The following is a 14,224-nucleotide window of genomic DNA, read 5'->3' on the forward strand; positions in this document are numbered from 1 at the left end:
AAAACACAAGTGCTACCAAGGCATTTAAAACATTGCTTAACACACCCAATAACCCATAATTTCCAAAGTTATTTGTGTATCCATAGTGAGGCTTGACACTCATTTCAATCTTGTTACATGTCCATTGTCACAATTTTTTTTATTAACATTTTTAATGGACCATTGGAATTTAAACATTTCTATGTGTACAGAAAATGGATCACATTTAAATATTGGTACAAAACCCAGTCCCTTGTTTAGTAGCTTTAGTTCACATGGGGACAGAGGTTTGGAGGATAAATTAATTGCTAAATCTGTTTCTTTTTCCTTCTGATACACTATATAAGAAACAGGCACAAGGACTTGTAGAGATGTTCATGCAGAGAGGATAGAACAAGGCAGAGCTGGAGACTTTAACAACAGGTCCTCCAATAGGAGGGAGGACCAGTTAGATAGGAGAAGTGACCAATAACAGAAAAATTCCATTATCCCCTGTGTCACTACATAAGGCCCACCTACTGCCTTTATTAAAAAGGTGATAAAAAAAACACTGGCCAATCTTACAAAATGACAAGACTTTTGGTAAGTTATTTACCAATACCCCACTGTTATAAAAAAAGTAAAACAATAACAAGAGCTGATGTGAGGAAAAAGGACAACAAGAAAAAAAACTTTCAGAAAGAGTGTGGACCTTTCCATGCCATAACTACAGCCATGGTAGTAGAACTATCAAAGGGGATGTATGTTCAATATTCCAATTGTACTATACGTTATAACACACACAAACAGATCATGATATATTTTTTTTTAGTTTTGAACAACTATAAAAACAATTGTTGAAAAGGATATTTGGTTTCAACATAATATAACTATATAAGGACTTTAAATTTTGTGACAATGGACATGTAACAAGATGGAAAAGAGTGTCAAGCCTCACTATGGATACACAAAGAACTTTGGGAATTGTGGGTAATTGGGTGTGTTAAGCAATGCTTTAAATGCCTTGGTAGCACTTGTGTTTTTTTATCCTGATGAAGGGAGGGTGAAGAACCCCTCCCCCTCCTGAAACGTTGATGCAATTGAGGTGACAATAAAAGGGCCAAATTCCCCACCTGCGACAATATTGGTGCGGCTCTTTTCCTAAATCCAATTGCATGTGACTGACGGTTGCCGACTGTCTAGAGCAGTGATCCTAAACCAGTAGCTCGTGAGCAACATGTTGCTCTCCAACCCCTTGGATGTTGCTCCCAGTGGCCTCAAAGCAGGTGCTAATTTTTGAATTCCAGGCTTGGAGGCAAGTTTTGGTTGCATAAAAACCAGGTGTACTGCCAAATAGAACCTCAATGTAGTTTGGTAATCCACAACTACTAAATGGCCAATCACAGCCATTATTTGGCACCCAAGAACATTTTTCATGCTAGTGTTGTTCCTCAACTCCTTTTAATTCTGAATGTTGCTCATGGGTTCTAAAGGTTGGGGATCCCTGGTCTAGAGGGATCTGCACCACCAAGCAGGGATCATAGGAGAGGAAAGGAGGTGCGGCAACTTAAAATATTGAACTTCAACAAGAGTAGAGTTGAGCTGACTTATTATTGCTAAAGCATTAGCATACTGTACGTAAGTAACTTTTAAGGGCCACCAGTATTCCGTTTAAGAAAGCTGCATAACTTCTTCCCCCTTTTGTGCTGACAATATTAACTCGCACATATAAATAAATGTTTATTGTATGCAAGGTTTATTCCAGTCCTTTCATCCTTTAATATACACATCCTCTTGTTTTTTTTGTTTTGTTTTTTTTTTTTTTTAAATTTCTAACGGCTAATTGTTTCTAAGGCTACAGTGAAATAACACGATTGAATATAAGAGTCAAAATCAAAGCCCTGTTAATATGTTTAATGCCACAGTACAGCACACTGATCCTAGCAACTGTAATTGCCAGTAGCACATCAGAAATTCCTATTATTTCAGATATGATATGGTTATTAAAACAAACACATATCAGGTACACTTTGTTGGAGAAGCCTAGGAATACTTAAGAGCCTCCACTAATGATACTATAGCAACACACAGATGTTACAGGTATATGTGTGGGGCATTTTTTTTTTTTTTTGGAACATCGCTTAATTTATGCTAATCATTGCTAATTAAGTTGTTTTGAATTTTGTGTAATTCCTGGTAAATGTAATGATGTTAGAAGGTGCCAGATTGACAACGGCAGAAAATTAAATTGCCCATTAATCCGAGCATAATTACAGCTTCAACTGCAGGATTACTGGCTACCTATCAAGCACAGCCAATTTTCTGCAAGCCCTTTTTTTTAATAAAATGCACTACATACAGGATAAGATGGCTTTCCTGCTCATTGGAACAGAGCTGTGCTTATACTGCTCTTGCCAATGGAGCCTTGATGATATGAATCTCATAGTAAGCCAAGAAATGAAAGTTACGTGCATGGCAAAGAGAAAGACTGATTTGTTATAAGAAACAAAGAATAAATATAACAAAATGGAGTGGAGCACTAGACCCATCAAAGACTTAGTCCACTTCCGTGGGCAAATAATATATTTCACCAAAAAAGTCCAGACAAAAAGGGGTAAATTTACCAAGATCTTTTAATAAAATCAATGACAATTGTGTTTTTTAGAGTTCAGTTGTGGCTTCGAAATCCTCTAAAACCACTAAAATCTGACCTGTAATAAATAAGCCTCCACATCTATAACTGTACTAGTTAAAAAACAGTTCTCCAAATAAAGTTTCTACCTGCTATAGGAGAAGCCCGAATCTCAAGGACATGTTGTCCAATAGTCATTTTCAAAATCACAAACACTCAGTTAAAAACCCAGGTTGCTTTCAATGTGGAGAATGTAATGTCTGCGACAAAATAATGAATGTCACCACGTTTACAGATAGATTTGGACAAATACATAAAGTTAATGACTACATCAACTGTAAAAGTCAAGGTGTTATTTATTGCATTGAGTGTCCCTGTCACTTGAAATATATTGGAATGACAACCCAAAAATTGAAAAGTAGAATTCAACAACATTGCAGCTCCATTAGAATGGCTAACAAACCTAAGAGACCTGAAAGTACCTTGTCCACGGTAGCTCAACATTACAAACAATTTTGTGCTATGGATTCTTCCAAAGTTAATGTTTGGGCACTAGAGAAAATTAATTTGGGAATTAGAAAGGGCAATTTAGAACAAACCTTATTAAAACGTGAGAGTTACTGGATATACATGATGAACACTGTATCCCCATATGGTATCAATGAAAATAATCTCTTTACAGCATTCATTTGAATACTTTATAAGAAGATCTATTAAAGGGGACCCGTCACCCCAAAAAATGATTCAAAATCCTATTTTATCACATTAGTCAAGCAAAATGAACTTTAGTTACACTATATAAATGATTTGAATCTTGCTTCCTTCAGTCTGGGAATTCATAATTATAGCAAGCAGGCAGGAGCCATTTTGTGGACACTGTTATTAAGACAAGCCTTGTATCATCTCAGAATCTTGTTTGTGCACCAGAATGGGGGACCTGATGTCCATCCCCATGCCCTGGTTACACAATTAAATGGTGAAAAGAACGGGAGAATGTGGGGAGATCAGTGACATCTAGGAAGTGCTGAATGGAAAGTGAAAGTAATTGTCTGCCCCGCCTCTATGCCCATGGCATAGAAGAGTGGCAGACAATATTTGATTGACAGCTGAGATTTTTAAATGAGCTTACAACAGCTATGAATGCTCTAATAAAAAATAGAAATTGGATTTCATGTTTAATTTGAAAAGGACTTTTATTATACAGATTTTTGTGTCTGGGTGACAGGTCCACTTTAATGAATTTTATACTGAGATGGTTAACCATTATAATTGTATTAATTATCTAGGAGTTTGTCGAATAAATCAATGTGATCAGAAATGATTCACATACTACACAATTAATAAAGAGTGAAACATTTTATTTTTATTTATCAGAATGTGGTATGAATTGATTTAATGAATTCTGTATAATTCATTTATACGCATAAAATAACAAGAAATAAGAAATAAAGAATATTAGCATAATTGGAGATTCAATTTCTTTTAAATCAAGAGTAAGTTTATTCTTAACTTTTAACAATTGTACTATATTTAATAAAGATAGATTTTAATAATTTAGTTGAATTATTATACCATTTTAGATAAAACCTTAGGGGGGTTCCTTTTAAGAAACTAAAACTTCTGGATAGTGATCTGGGTGCTTCCTTCAGCCCAGATTAAGGAGATTCCTATCTGCATTTTTGTTAACTGTTTTCACTATAAGTGCTCTGGGATTTGTGGTTTTTTAGAAAAGATTGCTCTTCATTTTCAGTCAGTTAAAAAAAAAAGTGAGACCACAGTCCCAGAAGTACTGACTTCTCTCTCTTTGTGGGGTCCCGCAGTTAGTCAAATGATCAGCTAGAAAACACTGGACTTCTTCACCCATCTACAATTTCCTTTTCCTACCTTTTCTTGGAATCAGAGATATCAATAATTGCACTGTAATTGATTTATAAGTGAATTGATCACAACCTGTTGGCACTTTATCACCCTTATTGGTGTTTTAGTTGATTTTTAATAATTCAACAATCGTTAATACTATATGAATTGTTTATGAATTACAAATTACAAAGCATACACAATACTTAAATGAAAATTTAATTGAGTCCTGGTTTCATTTTATTTAAGCAATATATCACTTAAAAAATATTAATTTTCAGTAACCTTAATTCAGGTTAATTTGTTAATCTACTTAAGTCAAGCACTTGCACTTTGTGGGACTACTTATTAAGTGGGGAACCAATAAATATAGAATCACGGGATCAAATGGTTTAATTGAGTATCAAAAGATATAGTGATAATTATTTTACTTGTGTGTTTTTCCTGATCAAAAAGACGGGGAGACTTTCTTTCTTTTCTCCTATATAAAAAACTCAAACACTGACAGAAGTCAGATCCCCTCTTTTTAATCAAATTTACATATCTGAAGATAGATCATTCCTTTTAATTGAAATCTATAACTGTCCTATCATACCTGAAGGTCACATGGCCCAATAAAAAGAGTTAATAGTTTAGCACAGAGACGCATACAGAACACAGTATCCACTGAATAGAGACATTATACAATGCCATAACCATTAAGCAAGGGAGGTGGCAAAAATAGATTAAACATCCATAGAAAACATCAACTCACATATCTCCATTTTCTACTTCTTTCAGTTTCCAATGAACCATGCTGCAAATTAGGATTTTAGCATGAAAAATTTAACACTTATACAAAGTATTTATGACTCTATGGGGCAAATTCACTAAGATGCGAATCCCCGAACGCTAGCGTTAATTCGCTAGCGTTTGGCATTTTCGCTACTGCGCAAATTCACTAACGAACGCTGGCATAGTTTCATTAGTGTTACTTCGCAACCTTACGCCAGGCGAATCTTCGCTAGCGACGAAACTATGCAAATTCACTAACTTGCGCAGTGTACTGAACGCTACCTTTTACGCTAGACTTCCTTCGCCACCTCAGACCTGGCGAAGCGCAATAGAGTATATAGGGATTGTTTAAAAAAAAGTAAATTTTTTTCTAAGTCCCAAAAAACGCTGGCGTGTTTTCTACATGATGGCTGATAGGCTGAAAAAGATCGAAAAATTTTTGGGGCTCCCCTTCCTCCCCCCTACATTTCCTGACTCATGGCAACTTACCTAGACAGTGGGCACATGTGTAGGGCAAAATAAAAATTTTATTTGCTGATTTGAAGGTTTTCTAGGCATTTGTAGTGCAGATACGTGTTCCTCCATTGAAATTTGAATTTTGCGCCGTATGCAAATTAGCCTTCGCTAGCGCAACTTCGCTTTATATAGCGAATCAACGCTAGCGCAACTTCGCAACCTTACGCTACCCCTGTGCGCAACTTCGCATCTTAGTGAATTTGCCCCTATGTCTCCAAAGGTTTACTGGTCTTTAATTTCTCTATCATTTCAGTTTCACACTGTAATAAACATTTTTAGGCCTCTCTTCTTTGTATTATTATGCTCTATAATGTCCGTAGAAACGGTTTCATTTGTCAAAATTACTGATCAATTTTTGTTTTTTGGAGATCCCTAAAGGGGACATAAGCCTTCCACAATTGTGTTGCTCCACTACCATGTTGCTGAACTACACCACCAGTGCTTAATTTGTTGCTGAACTACACCACCAGTGCTTAATTTGTTGCTGAATTACACCACCAGCACTTAATAATTGATTTAAGCATAAACATACTGTATATCCATAGACATAGATTCAATAACTGCATGGATAGTGATGGGCGAACAAATTTGCCAGGCACCAATCTGTGGCGAATCTCCACGTTTTGCCGCCGGCAAATAAATTCATGAAACTGCAGTGAAAATTTGCTACCGAAAATTTGCTGGCGTCAAAAAAAAATTGGTCGCGCATTGGAATAGTTGCTGACGTCAAAACTGTCACCCGTGAACATTATTTTTGTGTTTCGTGAATTTTTCCTCGTTCCATGAATTTCACAAAAAATTCGTGAATTTTTCGCCGTTACGCAGGAAATTTGCGAATTTTTGGTTAAACGAGACATATTCGCCCATCAGTGTTCATGAAATAGGTTCCCCTGATGAGAATCCTGTCTGGTCTTTTTACATTTGCCTATATCTTATTGGCTTCATATCATTGTATGATAATATCAATATGTTGCAAAAAAAAAAGATGACAAGCTAGTATGTAAAAGCCTATTACATCAGTCAATAAAGGGGATGTATACTGTACTAGAAAATTACCCTTTTATCCCTACTAGCTCCCAAGAGCAGCCATCCCAAACAAATGCTAAAGAATTCTACAATGAGGATCATCTCTACTATAGTGTGTTTCCAGGATCAATAGGATCAATTATTTTGTTAGGAGAGATGTTAGGAGAGAGTCAGTTTTAGGGAAGGTATATGTCCCCTTTACATCAAGGTCCTTTTGTTTCTATTATATCTGAGAAAATCAGCAATTCCATTTCTAACTGTATAAATGAATGCGAAAATCAGGCTTTTTATGCAGAACAAACGTCTGTATTTACATCACAGGAGAAAGTTTCTGATTCACCCTGAGCTGTTCTGCACTGTTTCATCTCATTTTTTTCCCCAGCATTTTTTAAATCCCTTTATGAATCAGCCACAGAGAAATACATTTAGATAATTAAGCCTCTCGGAGTCATTTGAAATGTTTGAACAATAGGACTGCATTAATTAAATATGCTCATGTTATTTTATTTCAAAGTTAATGGGGCAAATTCACTAAGCGCCGAAGCCTAGCGTCAATTCGCTAGCGTTGGGCATTTTCGTTACTTCGCAAATTCACTAACGAACGCTGTCGTAGATTCGCTAGTGTTACTTGGCACCCTTACGCCTGGCGAATTTTCGCTACGGACGTAACTACGCAAATTCACTAACGCGCGCAGTGTACTGAACGCTACCTTTTACACTAGACTTCCTTTGCCACCTCAGACCAGGCGAAGCGCAATAGAGTAGATAGGGATTGCTTCAAAAAAAGTCAACATTTTTTCTAAGTCCCAAAAAACGCTGACGTGTTTTCCACATTATGGGTGATAGGCTGAAAAAGATCGAAAAAATTTTTGGGGCTCCCCTCCTTCCCCCCTACATTTCCTGACTCATGGCAACTTACCTATACAGTGGGCACATGTGTAGGGCAAAATAAATTTTTTATTTGATGTTTTGAAGGTTTCCCAGGCATTTGTAGTGCTGATACGTATTCCTCCATTGAAATTTGAATTTGGCGCCGTATGCAAATGAACCATCGCTAGCGAAACTTCGCTTCGCTTGGTGAATCAACGCTAGCGCAACTTCACAAACTTACGCTAGCCCTGTGCGCAACTTCGGATTTTAGTGAATTTGCGGAGCGCTGGCGAAACTACGAATCTTAGTGACTTTGCCCCAGAGTGTCACAGGGTTTATATGGCGACCTCTCATTCTCGCCATGATTAACTGTGTCCAGTAGTTTATGATTAAGGCGCAGCTTACTGAGACAGAAACCTGAAATTGATTTTCAGTCACTTCCTGGATACACCACCATTAATCTAGAGATTGTTCTGGTCTAATTACAGTAAAAGCAAAATTTATAGCTTGGTGATTTACAGTTTTGAATATTCATCCTAGATGTACGAGGAACACGTACGTTTCTCAATGTTGCAAAACAATTTAAGGGAAAATAAATACTGTTGGAGAATGTGCTTATTTGAGTGTGATCACATTTCCAATCATTTTGTAATTTAACCAAGCAGGGGGAATATATATCATAACACATATTTCATGACTGTAGGGACTTCATGCAGCTTCTATAATACAACTGCAACTATAAAGAAGACTCTGAGCCAATCATTTCTTTTTAATGGGTGGAGGTCGACCACGGCTTCTTTAAACATATTTATTATCCATCCCTGCTATGAAATATTCAACCATTTTTCCTACATTTTTCCAAATGTCAGCTACCGCTACCATGGTGGACCTGTAAATTACACCAAGAGAACATATAACGAATGACAAGGGCACAGTTTATACTGCCCAATTACTGTGACAGTAAAACTGTATTCCAAATGCTTAAACACTTGATAAACAGATAGAATTAAAATAAAAATAAAATCTGTTATAGTAACAAAGTACCGCAATTCGTTTGATCGAACGATCAAATTAAAAATCATTCAAATCGAAGGATTTTAATCCATCGATCGAATGATTTTTCTTCGACCGAAAAGTACTTAGAAAGCCTATGGAGACCTTCCCCATAGGCTAACATTGACTTCGGTAGGTTTTAGGTGGTGAACTAGGGGGTCGAAGTTTTTTTTTTTTAAAGAGACAGTACTTCGACTATCGAATGGTCGAATAGTCGAACAATTTTTATTTTGAATTGTTCGATTCAAAGTCGTAGTCGAAGTTCAAAGTAGCCCATTTGATGGTCGAAGTAGCCAAAAAAACCATTTGAAATTTGAATTTTTTTTTATTCTATTCCTTCACTCGAACAAAGTAAATGGGCCACTAAGTATAATACAAGCAAAAACCTTAAGCACCAAAATTGAGCTCCAGCAGTGTTCCAGGTTCCTGAAGGGAAAAGGAGGCAGGTAATGTGTTCCCCTCCTTAAAGGGAAACAGTTTTATTTCCAAAATACATCAGTTAATAGTGCTGATCCAGCAGAATTCTGCACTGAAATCTGTTTCTCAAAAGAGCAAACAGTTTTTTTTATATTTCATTTTGAAATCTGACATGGGGCTAGACATGTTGTCAGTTTCCCGAGCGCCCCAGTCATGTGACTTGTGCTCTGATAAACTTCAGTCACTCTTTACTGCAAGTTCGAGTGATATCACCCCCCTCCAACAGTCTAGCAACAGAAAAATGGGAATGTAAAAAAAAAAGAGTGGAGTCTTTTGATTAGAGGGAAATTAAACCCTAAAAATGCAAATGGCTAGAAATGTCATATTTTATATACTGAACTTATTGAATCAGCCTAATGGTTCAGCATCTTTGTAGTAGTAGTAATGATTCAGGACTACAAAGTTGTCACAGGAGTTCCCCATCATGTATTTTGTTAGGAGTGTCAGTGGCACTGCTCATGCTCAGTGGGCTTTGAGCAGCTGCTGGGAGTCTAAGCTTAGGGGTTGAGGCAAATCATCAAGCAAAAAATGAGGTATACTTGCCATATGCGCTGATGCTACAGGGCTGATTACTATATTCTATTGCTAATTGTGCTGTTTTGTGAGCTGCCATGTATCAAAAATCTGATTATTTACAAATCAGTCTTATATTGTGACATTTAGAAGCCCAAAACCTAATGTAGAACATTTCTGCCCTACAGTATATCTACAGTTACGATTTAGTTCTCCTTTAAGCTAGAGATAGCAGCATCATTTTGAATATGTGAACAAATGTCCAAAGTGCAACCTCATATATTGTCTTGAGAATGATCTTCTCCGATTTGTTGGATTCAAATTTATTTTACAACATTCTTTACAATTATTTAGTCATTAGCATGATGTCGCTGAGGATAGCATTCTTGCTCTGGGGACCCAGGTTTAGTTCTGAGTAGATAACCGCATGAAGTTTGATTGTTCTTCCAATGTCTGCCTGGGTTTTCCTCCCATACTCCAAAACATCCAGACAGGTTAACTGGCTCATGATTTTAATGACCCTAATTAATGTAGATGGTAACTTTGACTGTAAGCTCCAGTCAAGAAATGGAATAATGAGATGTATCTGTAAAATTATTGAGAATATTATTAGAATAAAGGATACAGGTATGGGATCCGTTATCTGGAAACCTGTTAACCGGAAATCTCCAAATTACAGAAAGGTCGTCTCCCATAGACTTCATTTTATCGAAATAATCTACATTTTTAAAATGTATTTTGTTTTTCTCTGTAATAAAAAAACAGTACTGTCAGGACTTGTTGGGGTTTGAACTCTGCTGAGTTACCTGTGCCACTGGAGGTCCTTAGTCTTGTTTTGTTCTTTATTCTTGTTCCTGGTATACTCCTGTTTTCTGCTTTATCTCTCCACCCATCTCATTATCCCCATCTGTTTCTCATGATCCAATCCTGACCCTTTCTAAACCTGCCCTTCACCTCTGCCCAGTGCTTGGTTGTTAAGATGTTCCTGTGACCTTGCTGCTATTTTCTGTATCTTCTGATCCTGTTCCAAGTTCCTGTGATCCGCTCTGTTCCTGATTCTAAGTCCTGTTCTAGTTCCTGACTTGTTCCTGTACCCTTTTGTCCCTCCTTGCCTGCTTTTGGATTCCCCGGTTCTGACTCCTGGCCTATCCCTTGACTTTGTTTGTCTGCCGTCTGCCTTTACTCTTTGGCCTGTTTCTGGACAGTGTCCCAGCCTACTGCTTTCTACTGCAAGTTTGCAGATACTGTACATTGTGAGCACAGTGAGTTGTAATCACTTCTCTATGTTTATTAAATATTCTTTCACCATTATCATGGATTTGAATCTCTATAATGCTGTGTATGGTTACACCCCAGGTTACCTAGTCTTCAGGCTCTTCCTAGTGCTCCACAACGTCTCCCCAGGGAAGACATAATGTCTCTCCAAACTAAGACATAATGAATACTAATTGGAAGCAGAACCAGTTTATTGGGTTTATTTAATCGTTCCATGTTTTTTAGTAGACTTAAGGTATGAAGAACCAAATTACAGAAAGATCCATTTTAAGGAAAGCTCTAGATCCCAAGGATTTTTGATAATAGGTTCCATACCTGTATTAAAAATCCTCAGTAGTGTAGGGTAAAAGGATAAAATCAAGCATAAATATAATCTTAAATAAATGAAAGGTGGGGCTAATAATAATATTGTTAATAACTGTCTCCAGAGTCTCCAGTACAAATATAAAGCACTTCCGAGTACTCATATATTTAAAATGAAATCCTTGGTAGCTAATCTGCAGCCTGTCACTGAACAACAATTACAATTCAGAGCAATGCAAATATTTTATATAAACTCCACTCAACATATTGTAAATCCAGATGATTAGTTTCACATGCAGCATACTTATCCGCCTCATTTGTATGCAGTAGTTCATGTAATAAATGACTGAAGGCAATTTTTAATTAGTCACATGGTAAATTGGGAAGTAAAGGTCTAGTAGCTTTAATGCACCGTTTCTGTGAAAACTGAATGCTAACGTGAAAATATAAATTATAAAATAAATGTTCCTTCTTCATATGGATAAAACATAAGGCAAAGGTCATTTACATAATAACGGAATAACTGAATAAAAAATAGGAAATAATGATAGAGTGTAAAATGTATATTTTGAATGTAATATTATTCATACCTACAAATACCATACAAAGCATCCTTAGTCACATACAATTATCCTGAAATTCTCATTCTGAAACTCAAACCATCATAAAACATTTCCAGTGAGATTTAAAGGTCTATTCTTAGCTTAGTGTCCATCTAAATCTAGCCTTGTCATGAAGTATATCTTTTAGGTGACTGGTTTTAAATGGTGCATTGTTGAAGAATATGAAGCTACTTTAAACACCCAAGAAAAGGTTTTGAGAATTATGCAAGACTCCTATAGGTTTAATGGTAAAGTTACTGGAGAATACTCAGCAATCTTTAAAATTCTTGGGTAAGTGGAGTGATCAAAATTTCTATTTAGACAAGTGTTGTACCTATTGGTTTAAATAAGTTGGTTTTAGCTCCCTCATAAACCTGCTTTCGAAAAGACTCAAGAAAAATCGATACATATCTAAAAATCTCAATCTGCAGGACAAAAGCTTTTTTTTGCATTTTTTTGACCTTTTAGTCTGTAACACAAAAAAAAATCTACATCATAAAAATAATATTTTAAAAAAGAATACAGGTATGGGACCTGTTATCCAGAATGCTCGGGACCTGGGCTTTTCCGGATAACGGATCTTTCCGTAATTTCGGTCTTCATGCCTTAAGTCTACTAGAAATTCATTTAAACATTAAATAAACCCAATAGGCTGGTTTTGCTTCCAATAAGGATTAATTATATCTTAGTTGGGATCAAGTACAAACTACTGTTTTTTTATTACAGAGAAAAAGGAAATCATTTTTAAAAATGTTTGATTATTTGGATAAAATGGAGTCTATGGGAGATTCCGTAATTTGGAGCTTTCCGGATAAGGGATCTTATACCTGTACCATTACTTTATTTATTTTTTTGTTATGCAGAACAGTCTGCTGCTTGCCTGGTGATTGAGTTCGGCATGTGGTGAAACGAGTGGACAGATTATTGGGAGGGGCTGGGGAAGCCCTTGCATTCTTGGTATGCATAGGTACCAAGGACAAAGTTAGAGGAGGTGGTGAAGTCCTCAAGAACAATTTAAAAAAAACTAGGTGTACAGTTGAGGGCGAGGACTTACCAAGGTAATTTTCTCAAAGATATTACCTGTACCACAAGCAACGCTAAGAAGACAGTGAGAGCTTAGGGAGATTAATGCGTGGCTGAGAGATTGGTGTAGGGAGGAGGGTTTTGGGTTTTTGGTGAACTGGGCTGATTTCTCAGTCGGCTATCGGCTCTTTGCTAGGGATGGGCTGCACCTTAATAATGATGCAGCTGTTTTCGGGGAGAAGATGGCTAGACGGTTGGAGGAGATTTCAAATTAGATGTGGGGGGGAGGGTTCAGTAAAAGATTCAGTGGAAGACAGGTTAGATGAAAGGAAGGGGGAGGAGATTTGGTTGGGGTTATTGTTAAGGATAGGGAGGACCACATGTCATTTGTTCAATATGGTACCAGTATTGAATGCAAGGAGTCTGACTGGTAAAATGGGAGAGCTGGAGGTGCTGGTGCTGGAGGGAAAACATGATGTGATTGGTGTGGCCAAACATGGCTGAATGAGTCGCATGACTGGGCAGTTAATATCAGCGGCTATACTTTGTTTCGAAGGGACAGAGGCAATAGAAAAGGAGGAGAGGTATGTCTTTTTGTTAGGCAGGATTTAAAAGCTTATATAAAAGGAGGAGGTTATGTTTGAAAATGAGGGGGCAGTGTTATGGGTAGAGTTCTTCACCAATTGTAAACATGTGCCTATGATTACATATCCAGTGATACGAAACGCGTTGATTGAAGATTGACTTTCAATAGAATAAAGCGTCTTCTTTCACCTTACAGGCTGGCTGCAGGAGTGCATGCACTTTTTTTTGAAAAAATGCTATTCTGGATTTAGTGATCTTAAATGACCTAGAACTTATAGAAAATGTTCAAGTCATTGAACCCCTGGGTAATAGTGACCATAATGTTATATCATTATCTGTCTGGTGCAAAAAACAAATATACACCGGGGCAACAAAAACCATGAATTTCAGAAAAACTAATTTTAGTGCCTTGAGGGCTGCCCTACAGAGCATTGATTGGGTCATTAAGTTTTCAGCTAAAAACAACGAACAGAAATGGATGTCATTTAAAATTATATTGAAACATTACTGTTTTCAATTTATTCCCTTAAGGAGTAAATGTGGAGGCTCTAAGAATCACCCTATGTGGCTTAATATAGAAGAAAAAAAGTTAATAAGAAAGAAGAAAACCTACAAGTCTGTTGGGACAGAAACAGCATTTAATAAATATAAACACTATAATAAATGTTGTAAATCAGCAATCCGGAAGGCAAAGACAGGAAATGAAGAGTGCGTTGTGGCGGAGGCTAAGACTAACCCCAAAAAGGTTTTTAATATATTA

The sequence above is a fragment of the Xenopus laevis genome, chromosome 9_10S (genome assembly GCF_017654675.1).
Source record: "Xenopus laevis strain J_2021 chromosome 9_10S, Xenopus_laevis_v10.1, whole genome shotgun sequence".
In the NCBI taxonomy this organism is placed as follows: Eukaryota; Metazoa; Chordata; class Amphibia; order Anura; family Pipidae; genus Xenopus; species Xenopus laevis.